This window comes from Rattus norvegicus, chromosome 1, assembly GCF_021556685.1.
Source record: "Rattus norvegicus strain SHRSP/BbbUtx chromosome 1, alternate assembly SHRSP_T2T, whole genome shotgun sequence".
Lineage (NCBI taxonomy): Eukaryota > Metazoa > Chordata > Mammalia > Rodentia > Muridae > Rattus > Rattus norvegicus.
The window spans coordinates 104,994,023-105,003,233 of NC_141534.1; the positions used below are offsets into that span (position 1 = coordinate 104,994,023).

Here is a 9,211-nt window from a genome sequence, read left to right on the forward strand (position 1 = left end):
GTTAGGTAGTTTGACAGGATTCGTGAGAGGGAGAAAAGCGGAGTGTTCCACCAGGATCTGTTTGGAATGGGGCAAGAGAATAGAGGTCATTTTTGAAGGTCTGTTTTAAAGCTGAGATTGAGACTCAGGGATTAAATCAGAAGAAACAGAAGGAGAGAAGGGAAGATTTGTAATAAGACTACTTGCTTCCCTGGCAGGAATGGCCTGTGGGTCAGTATGGAGTACCTGCTGGTGTTAGGAGCTGGGATAAATCAACAGGTGGTGGGGGGATGGAGGTTAGGAGAAGGTCCGTGGGACCCATAGGAGATGTGGGCATAGGGGAACAGAAAGCCACAGCGGATGTTCTGTTGCACAGCTAATGATGAGCTTGGAATGTTGGTTTAGAGAGGATGATGTGGTGCAAGTATTCAGTGAGCTTACCTACTTCTCTAACCTGCACAGCTGGTATGACTCTAGGGAATGCCTGCTGGTGTTGGACTCTGGGATAATGGGAAGAGTTCGCCAAAGTAAAGTTGGAGGAGATTTTCATAGTACATTAGGGATAATGTCAGAAAGGAAAGGAAGATGATAACAGGTGGTCTGCTACAGAGCTTGGGATGAACCTGAGGGATTTATCTAAAGGAGCAGAAGGAGAGGTGAAGACCTGCAGTCAACCTACCTGCTTCCACATCAGAAGTCTGGATCGGGATTCTTGATACCACTGTGGGGGTGAGAATGACTAGAAAAAGAGGAGGTTCTGAGGGCTCCTCCACAGTGAGAAAATAGGTGGATTATCATGTGTTCATCAGAATGTGTTCTTGTTAGTGAGCAGTGCATGAAACACCTGACTTAGCAGTAGTCCAACCCACATCTACATCGAGAAACTCAATAAATCTTTGATATGGCTTGAACTCAAGCCAGGTGTTGGACTCTACTGAGGTTTTCTGTTTCCAACTCAACCTCTCTAAGTTCTCAGGCGCCACATTCTCCACGGTTTCTGAATGATGCACAGGTTCTATAACCTGGACACATCTTCATCTGGCATCCTCATTGGTACTGAAACCTAGTTCTCCTTCAACTTCCCTGTCCATGGTTCATGTTTTTCTGTCATAGTACCCAGTTCCCAGCAGTCTTGATTTACTTGAGCTCCTATAATAAAGTATCAGAAGATGGACAGTTTTAAAGTAACACATTTGGACCTCTAGTGGTTCTAGAAATGGGACACCTAAACACAGTAGATCTGGTTCCTTGTTTTTTTTTTTTTTTTATCCTCATGTATCAGAAGTAAAATATGAAATTTTTTGTGTTTATTCATAAGGTCCCTGGTCCTATTTATGTAATAAATGATGTTCATAATCTAATCATCTCCCTTCTCAAAGGCTCTATCTTTCACTATAATTATATTAGAGTCTCTAAGGATGAATTTTGGATGGATGTAGACATTCAATCTCTATCTCTCGGTAGGGACAGGATCCCTTTCTTAGTTAACTTTAACTGTCACCTTGACATAAACTAGAGTTATCTCCAATAAAGTCTCCCTTGAGGAATTTCCTAGATCAAAATGCCCTGTTGGCATTTCTCTGGGAGACTGTCCTGTTAGTTGGCATAAGTGTTGACATAACATAAAAGTCTTAGTTACTTTTCTATTGCTGTAACAAAACACTATGAGGAAGACAACTTATAAAAAAGAAGCACTGAGTTTGGGTCAAGTTTCCAGAGGATAATAGAGTCCTTGACGACTATGGCAGGGAGCATGAAACAGGCAGGAATAGTATGAGAGCAGTAGTTGAGAGCTTTCATATTATCCACAAGCAAGAGACAGAGAGCTAACAAGGAATTGCATGGGATTTTGAAACTTCAAAGCCCATCCCCTTACTGACACACTTTCAACAAGATCACACCTTCTAATCCTTCCCAAACAGTTCCAACAACAAGGGAATCAAGCACTCAAATATATGACCCTATGGGGAAATTCTCATTGCAAAAATCACCACAAGGCCTAAGCCCACCTTGGTTGATCTCATTCCCTAGGCAGGTGGTCCTGCCTGTATAAGCAACCTATTTGAGCCGCTTGGTATACCTTAAGCATCATTTTCCTATGCATTCTGCTGATGTACTCCTTTGGCTGTGAGTGAGTTCCCTCGTTAAAGGCAATGCTGTGGGAAAGAGCAAATAGACATGCCTCCAAGTCCCTGCTTGAGTTCCTGCTGTGACTCAACAACAGACTATATATAACCTACAAGTGTAAGTCAAATAATCCTTTTGTCTCCTAAGTTACTTGTGGACAGGATAGCTTATCACAGCAGCAGAAAGGAAACTAGAACAAACATGCTGCCCCTAGATATGTTACCAATACACACACTTTCAGATCCAGCCTTCACAGGATCTTGTGAAATAGGCTTTCTCTTTTCCTTCCTGCAATCTTATATTAAAATATAGGGTCCTCTTTGTCTATTATTCTAAGAGGCTACTGAACTTTGCCTGAGTGTGGTCAGCCTGCACCACAACTTCCCACTCCTCTGGGCTGTAAGCTCTACTGGTCACAGTAGAAAGTGATTTGAGGTCCAGTAACACATTTCTGTCCAGGCTAGACATGGTGGCATGCATCTATATTCTTGTAATTTGGGAGGTGGAGACAAGAATGGTCTAAGCGAGCTTGGTCTACACAACAAGAGCCAGGCATCTCAGAGAAGAAGGGGGATTTTAAGTTTGAAGATAGTGTAGGACCTATAATAGGCACTATTTCAGAAAAATAAGTACTGACCATATAGCTCAGTGGTAGAGAACTTGCTTAGAATCCACTACTGAGGGGCAAGAGGTATAGCTCAGCAATTGTTTCTTTTACCTAGCACCCATAGGAACTTGTGTTCTGTCCAGAGCACTACAAAGGAAAAGGGTGGGGTCCTTTCTAGTTAACCTCACAGATCCACTCCTTCCCTGCTAGGTACCCACGAATAAGGTCATTCAAATCATCTTACAATCTCACTCTTAACTGTATGAATTCTTCTCTTAGCAACTGCTGTTCACACACAGTAGCCACATCCCTACCATTTCGTCGCACCACTTCATGTTGCACATCACTGTGCAGTCCCTAGTGTTCTACTCTTAAAGTATACAAATATCTTCCAAAAGTCAATCAATGGGCACACAGACCAGCTTCCGAGCTCCCTTAAGCCCTACACTCACCTAGAGGTTCATCACAACTCATATTTAAGCATCTGAAGCTGTCTACTCCTTGCCTCATTTTTGACAGCCAAATTTTAAAAGTACTTTAATGTTTTTGCATACGTGTTCATGCTCATGTATGTGTACATGCATAACTGTCATGGCTCACGTGGGAAGATCAGAGGACAACTTTGTCAGTTATCACTTTGTCCCTTGTTTGAGACAGGGTCTCTTCTTATTGTGTTGTGTTGTGTATGCTAGGCCAACTGGCCTGAAAACTTCCAGAGATTCTTCTGTGGTGGTCTTCTATCTCACCGTGAGAGGTCAGGGATTATAGATGCTGTGCTTGCCTTTATGTGGGTTCTGCAGGTGGAACTCAGGTCTTCATGCTCATGCAAGCATTTTGCCTGTTGATCCATCCATCCATCATCCCAGGCTCCAAACAATGTCTTGATACTGCACTAAGTATTCACTCCAAGTACAAATGAACCCACAAAGTGAACTAAAACCTCTATCAACACTTGAGCAAAATGACAGAATTTCTCCAGTCATTGCTGTAACAGAGAGCTCAAGTGACTAATGGGCTATTTGTAAATGATTCAGTACACTTTAGTTCCCATAACTCCAGTTCCCTTTCTATCAAATTCATGAAGGAAACCTTGGGAAATCCCCAAGTTTCTCCCATTTCTTTGTTTCCCCAATGTCTTTGTTTCTTAAATACTCTACCTTGGAAATATCAGGAAGAAGGAGAAAAGGTGACTGCCTCACTTTAAGGAATAAACCTAAGCTCATTACAATTTTGGAGCTTGTGCGAGCAGCCCTTCTACAGACAGTGACAGAAATGAGGGGTTGGGGCTCTACCGAGGATGGCTAAAGACTTCTTTTTAAACATATATTATTTATTTTTATTTTCTGTGTATGAGTGTCATGCCTGCATGTATATATGTGTTCCATGAGAGTGCAGAGGACATAAGAGGGTTTCAGATCCCCTGGGACTAGAGTTACAAGTGGTTGTAAGATGCCATGTGGCTGCTGGGAACTGAACACAGGTCCTCTTCAAGAGCATCAAGTACCCTTAACCTATGATCCATTTCTCCAGTCCCTAAATGGACAAGCTTTATAAGGTGCTTATAGAAGAAAAATAAATAGAATGCCTTTATTTGGTTAAGGTGAATTTTAATGAAATGGTAAGTTATATACTTTCTATTTACAGAACAGTTGGCAGTTTTGGGTTTTCTTTTCTTACCACATGAACATTCACACTAAGTTTGGGCTTTCTTTTATTTGTGATAGATCCCAAGAGTAATGTCAGAAGAATAATTCCCAGACTCAGAATGAATTTTCTGGTGTGTGCTGTGTGTTGGCTTCTGACTGGAGGCTTTTCCACATCTGAAACACATACATGATTTTTTTCCCCTGTGTTAATTTGATGGTGTGCCTTCTGTTGGAATATATAACTGAAGGATGTATCACAGTCAGGGCATTTCCAAGATTTTCTCCCCTTTGAATTTGGTGATGCATTTGCAGTTGGGAATGTATGACTGGAGCCACAGTCGTAGCACTCATAAGTCTTCTTGACAATGTGAGTCCACTGATGGGATGGCAACCTCAAATTCTAAAGGAAGAACTCCCCACATTTGTCACAGACAAAAGGTCTGCCCATAGTGTGAATTACCTGATATTCATGGAGAGCTGATTTGTGATGAGGACATTCTTGTATTCGGTACATTCGTGCTGTTTAAGTGACTGCTCAGGGCTGGGAGTTTTCCTGCACTGGGTACTCTTTTGTATGATTTTTCTTTTCTTAGAGGAATCTCATGGTTGACATCAGAAGAGTTGAGTGAGGAGAGCGGACCAAATGCAACAAAATCGTTAAGTTATTTTCTGACACGGTTTTGATTTCCATCACTTGCTTGATGGATAGGCTTCAAACTTCTTGCATCTGAGAACTTTGTAACTCGCTTTTCATAGAAACGAGGTGGGAGTCTGAAGAGAATGGCTTTCCCCTAGGCTCTTAATGCTCAAATCCAGTCTGTGCTCAGAGTATCCTTGTCAATAAAAGCACCCAAGAGTGAGATCTTGTTTGGCTGATGTCTCCGTAGCGTCACCATCCTGCCAGAGTTCTAAAGTGGAAGAACATGAACCATCTCTGTGACCTTCACTTGCCATATCATTTAGAAATGAGGCTTTACTAGAAACTCCATACTATGGAATATCAATATCTTTCTGGGGAAAGATAAAGAAATAAGTTTAAGGTACATTGTGTAAGAGGTATCATACAAAGGCAAATCTCTTAATTAGGTAATATGACGATGATGGTGGTGTCAGGGGTGGATATACACACCCCCTGAGCACATGCCACTACAGACCTATGACATATCAAACACTCATCTATCCAGCACTCAGCATGTGCCAGGCAACTTCCTATGCATTAGACACAGAGACTCATTCAGTTTTCACAATCACTCCATTTTAGGACAGTGAGTGGTTGCAGGAGCATAGAAAGCTTCAGTCAGGGGCCCAGATCACTTTGGTCATTTGTGAGGAAAGAAAAGGCTGGGGAAAGGTAGTTATCTAAACTTATGTAGGTCATCTAAACAGGCATCACAGGGTAAGCAAAGGAGACAAGAATTTCAGAGCAATATTAGTGGATAGCTGAAGCTTGAAGGATGGGATTTGAGTACAGGACTCATTAGAGGCGTAGAACTGCAGGCTCATATATTTAGCCAATTTTAAAAACAGAGTTTTTGTTAATCTTTTGTGGTACTGATGGTTGTACTCAGGACTTTCTGCAAAGTAGACAAGCAGTCTGCCACCTTTCTGCCCCATTTTCTTAAATAGCAATTGTACGCATGTGGTGGTGCCTGCTTTTTATCCTGAGGTTACACTGTGCATGCCCAGGTATGCATTTGGACTAATTCTTTTTAACTTTTCACTTCACTTGGGTCATGGGGAAAAAAGCCTATATATTTAGGGTACTTCTCCAAAAGGCCAATGTAAATAATGAGAAACTATGCTAAAAACATTCCCAGACTTGTACAGATGCCAAAGCATCCAATGTGTTATAAAGACAGTTATTGATACTTATCACCCATCCTACGATTGTGTTGGCTTCTGCTTTCCAATTCAAATTGAGCCATGAAAATGAACTCCAAGTGCCACCACAACTGTGGGGGTCATTGTGTTGAATTTCAAAAGCAATTACTCTCTAATCTCTGTCATTGACAGTTATATTGTGAGCAGCATAAACCACTCAGGTAGATGGTTATATTGGGAACCAATGGTTGTAACTAAATACTACTAAATGTGTGTGTGAACAGACTAACTTTAACTTTGTACCAAAATATATTAACAATAAAAGAAATATAACAGAGTGGGGTATAACAAAACAGGAAAGGGGGTCAACAAACTCAAATGTAATACATTAAGGCCAAGAACCCAGGAAAACAGGAGAATCAGGGGTAACTTCTCAGATTTTATGATCCCAATTTCTGATCTCCCATCTTCCTAAGCAGCTAAACAAAGAATCAGATGCATCTGAGGCACAGTCACCCATGACCCTGGGACAAGAGTCCCCTTAACAAAAATCACAGGGCTGAGTGCTCCCAACATACTGTTCCTTTCTGATTACTACTGGAAGAGAAGCACATGAAAGGCCAAGCCAGAGATGCCACAATTAGGAGGAGAAAACAAAAAGGGATCTAGTACAGGTGGACCTGTGAGACAGCTAAGAAGATACAGGTGCTTACTGCCAAGACTTGGGGCCTGTGTTTGATGTCAGAAACACATGTGGTGGAAATAGAGAATTGACTTCCACACATTGCTGTGGATGTATACACCCATCCACACACCTCACTCCATCCCCACACACAAATCAATAAACAAATTAATTAAATGTAAAAAAAAAGGGGGGGTTTGCTTAAGGCTCTAGTACAGGAATGGAAACCAATGGATTCAGAGAAAAACAGCAGGAAAAATAGAAACTGCTTGGCATAAAAATGAAAAACAGAAATGTAAATAAAGAAATATATCTAATAAAAATAAAATTTCAAAGAAAAAAATGAAACACAAAAAGGTCATATACACCAGAGAGCTGGGTCAGCAAGCGGAGTGATGAAGTACTCTATCTATGTAGCTGTGAGACTAAACTCAGAATGAGGGATCAGTCTAGCATATCAAATGATGAGCAGTAAGATGTGTAAATATAAATTCTTGTTCATTTGCATGTTAGCGTGCACGCTGGCAAAGGTCATCAGAAGGACTATGTGGCTGAATAGGTAGTTAAGTCATGATCAGGTTAGGCCACTGCCCAGGCCTCAACTTTGCAGAGGTCTTACCATGTTCATATTCCACATTTAGTACAAAGTACACTGTATCCATTGCTTGTTAAAAAAAATGGGAGGGGGTGTCCTGGCTAGTTTTTTTTTTTTAGAATTATTTATTTTTTTTTTATGTATATGAGTACACTGTAGCTGTCTTCAGACACACCAGAAGAGGGCATCAGATCTCACTACAGATGGTTGGGAGCCACCATGTGGTTGCTGGGAATTGAACTCAGGACCTCTGGAAGAGCAGTCAGTGATCTTAACCACTGAGCCATCCCTCCAGCCCCTGGCTAGTTTTTAATATCAACTTGACACAGGTCAAGGTCATCTAAAGAGAGGGAACCTCAACTGAAAAAATCCTTCATAAGATCGACTTGTAGGCAAGTTTGTAGAACATTTTCTTGATTGACGAGTGGTGGTGGAAGGAGTCCAGCCCACTGTGGGTGGTGGGGGCTCCTGGGCAGCAGGTGGTCCTGGGTTCCATAAGAAAGCAGGCTGAGCAAACCCTGGACAGCAAGCCAGTGGGCAGCCCCTCTCCAAGGCTTTTGCATTGCTCTTGCTCCAGATTCCTACCTTGTGTTCCTGTGCTTACTTCCCTGGATGATGACCTATACGCTGGAAGTGAAAGGAAACCCTTGCCTCCCCGAGTTGCTTCTGGTCATATTGAGGTCGCCTACATGTGCCCCAGCTGGGAACTGGATAAGTGAAGTAACAGATGGTAGCCCTCAAATGAAATCCGTCTCTGATTGGGTAATAGTCACTGATCTTGACACCTGTAACATGGCGTTTTAGTCTACCCCACCCATACCTCAATCAATGGCTTTCTCCCGCCCCTGGATGACCTCAGAGCTTGGAAAGAGATATCCTGTAAATGGAAAGAATACTTAATCTGCTTGTAAATATTATGGGCTTATGTTTTTCTTAAATCAACATTACCAACAGGGCACAGAATACTTAGAGGCGCTCCAATGAAATGAACTACTAAGACAAGCCAAAGCAGGGAGTGACACATTTCTGATAGCTGCACCATATTTTGTAAAGAGAAGGAAAGAAATCTTCAATGACGGCTGTTTTAGATCCCCAGGCCAGCTGTGCTCACCCACTGGTATAGAGGTCTCTGGGCAGGGTCCAGGCATGAGCACTCCTCTGAAGTCCACACCGTCATGCTCAAATGGCACCAACCTCTGAAACAACACAGCTCAGTCAACTGCTGGCCCCTGACAAATGAGAAAGTCAGCACAATGCAAATTCTTTCAGTAATGTTTCAACAGCGATGTGGCATTATCATCTAAAAAAATACCCATTTTACATTGTATTTGGGGAATAAAATTTAATTTAAAAGTAATAAAAATAAAGATCATTATCCTTTGCATGTACAGTTATCTTTTCCCCTCCAAAGAGGGCCCAAGATGGACTCTCAATGCTATTCTAACAAAGGACAAATAGCACGACGGTCAGTAAGTGTTTCAGGCAACACTAAGGGTAAGCACCCTCACCCAAGCTTCTCCTGTTCCAGAAACTCAGACGCTTGCAAAGCAGCAAAGACACAGGCTCAGTTGTACAGATAAAGGGAACACGGTAGAAATGTCTACAAACCACAGTTAGTAGAGTCAAATTAGGGACGAGGAAACATACTTAGGTGTGGTCGACATGATACTTAGAGTTGGAAAGCTTAAACTGCTGGTGAGAAGTTGTATGTGGGATGGGTGATGTGGGATGGTGATATTAAGAAATCTCATTTG

At 41.9% G+C, this 9,211-nt stretch overlaps 1 protein-coding gene across 4 annotated transcripts in view; it reads left to right on the forward strand.

Moving 5' to 3' along the window:
- Siglecf (sialic acid binding Ig-like lectin F) overlaps positions 1-8,840 on the forward strand; it is a 29,834-nt gene extending 20,994 nt beyond the window's left edge. For 3 of the 4 annotated variants that reach the window (XR_015683361.1, XR_015683368.1, XR_015683390.1), the window contains exon 10: positions 8,035-8,840. The gene's annotated coding sequence lies outside the window, so the exon portion shown is untranslated. The remainder of the gene's footprint in view (positions 1-8,034) is intronic. The other variant, XR_015683383.1, reaches the window with a different exon arrangement.
- Positions 8,841-9,211: the final 371 nt, after the last annotated feature.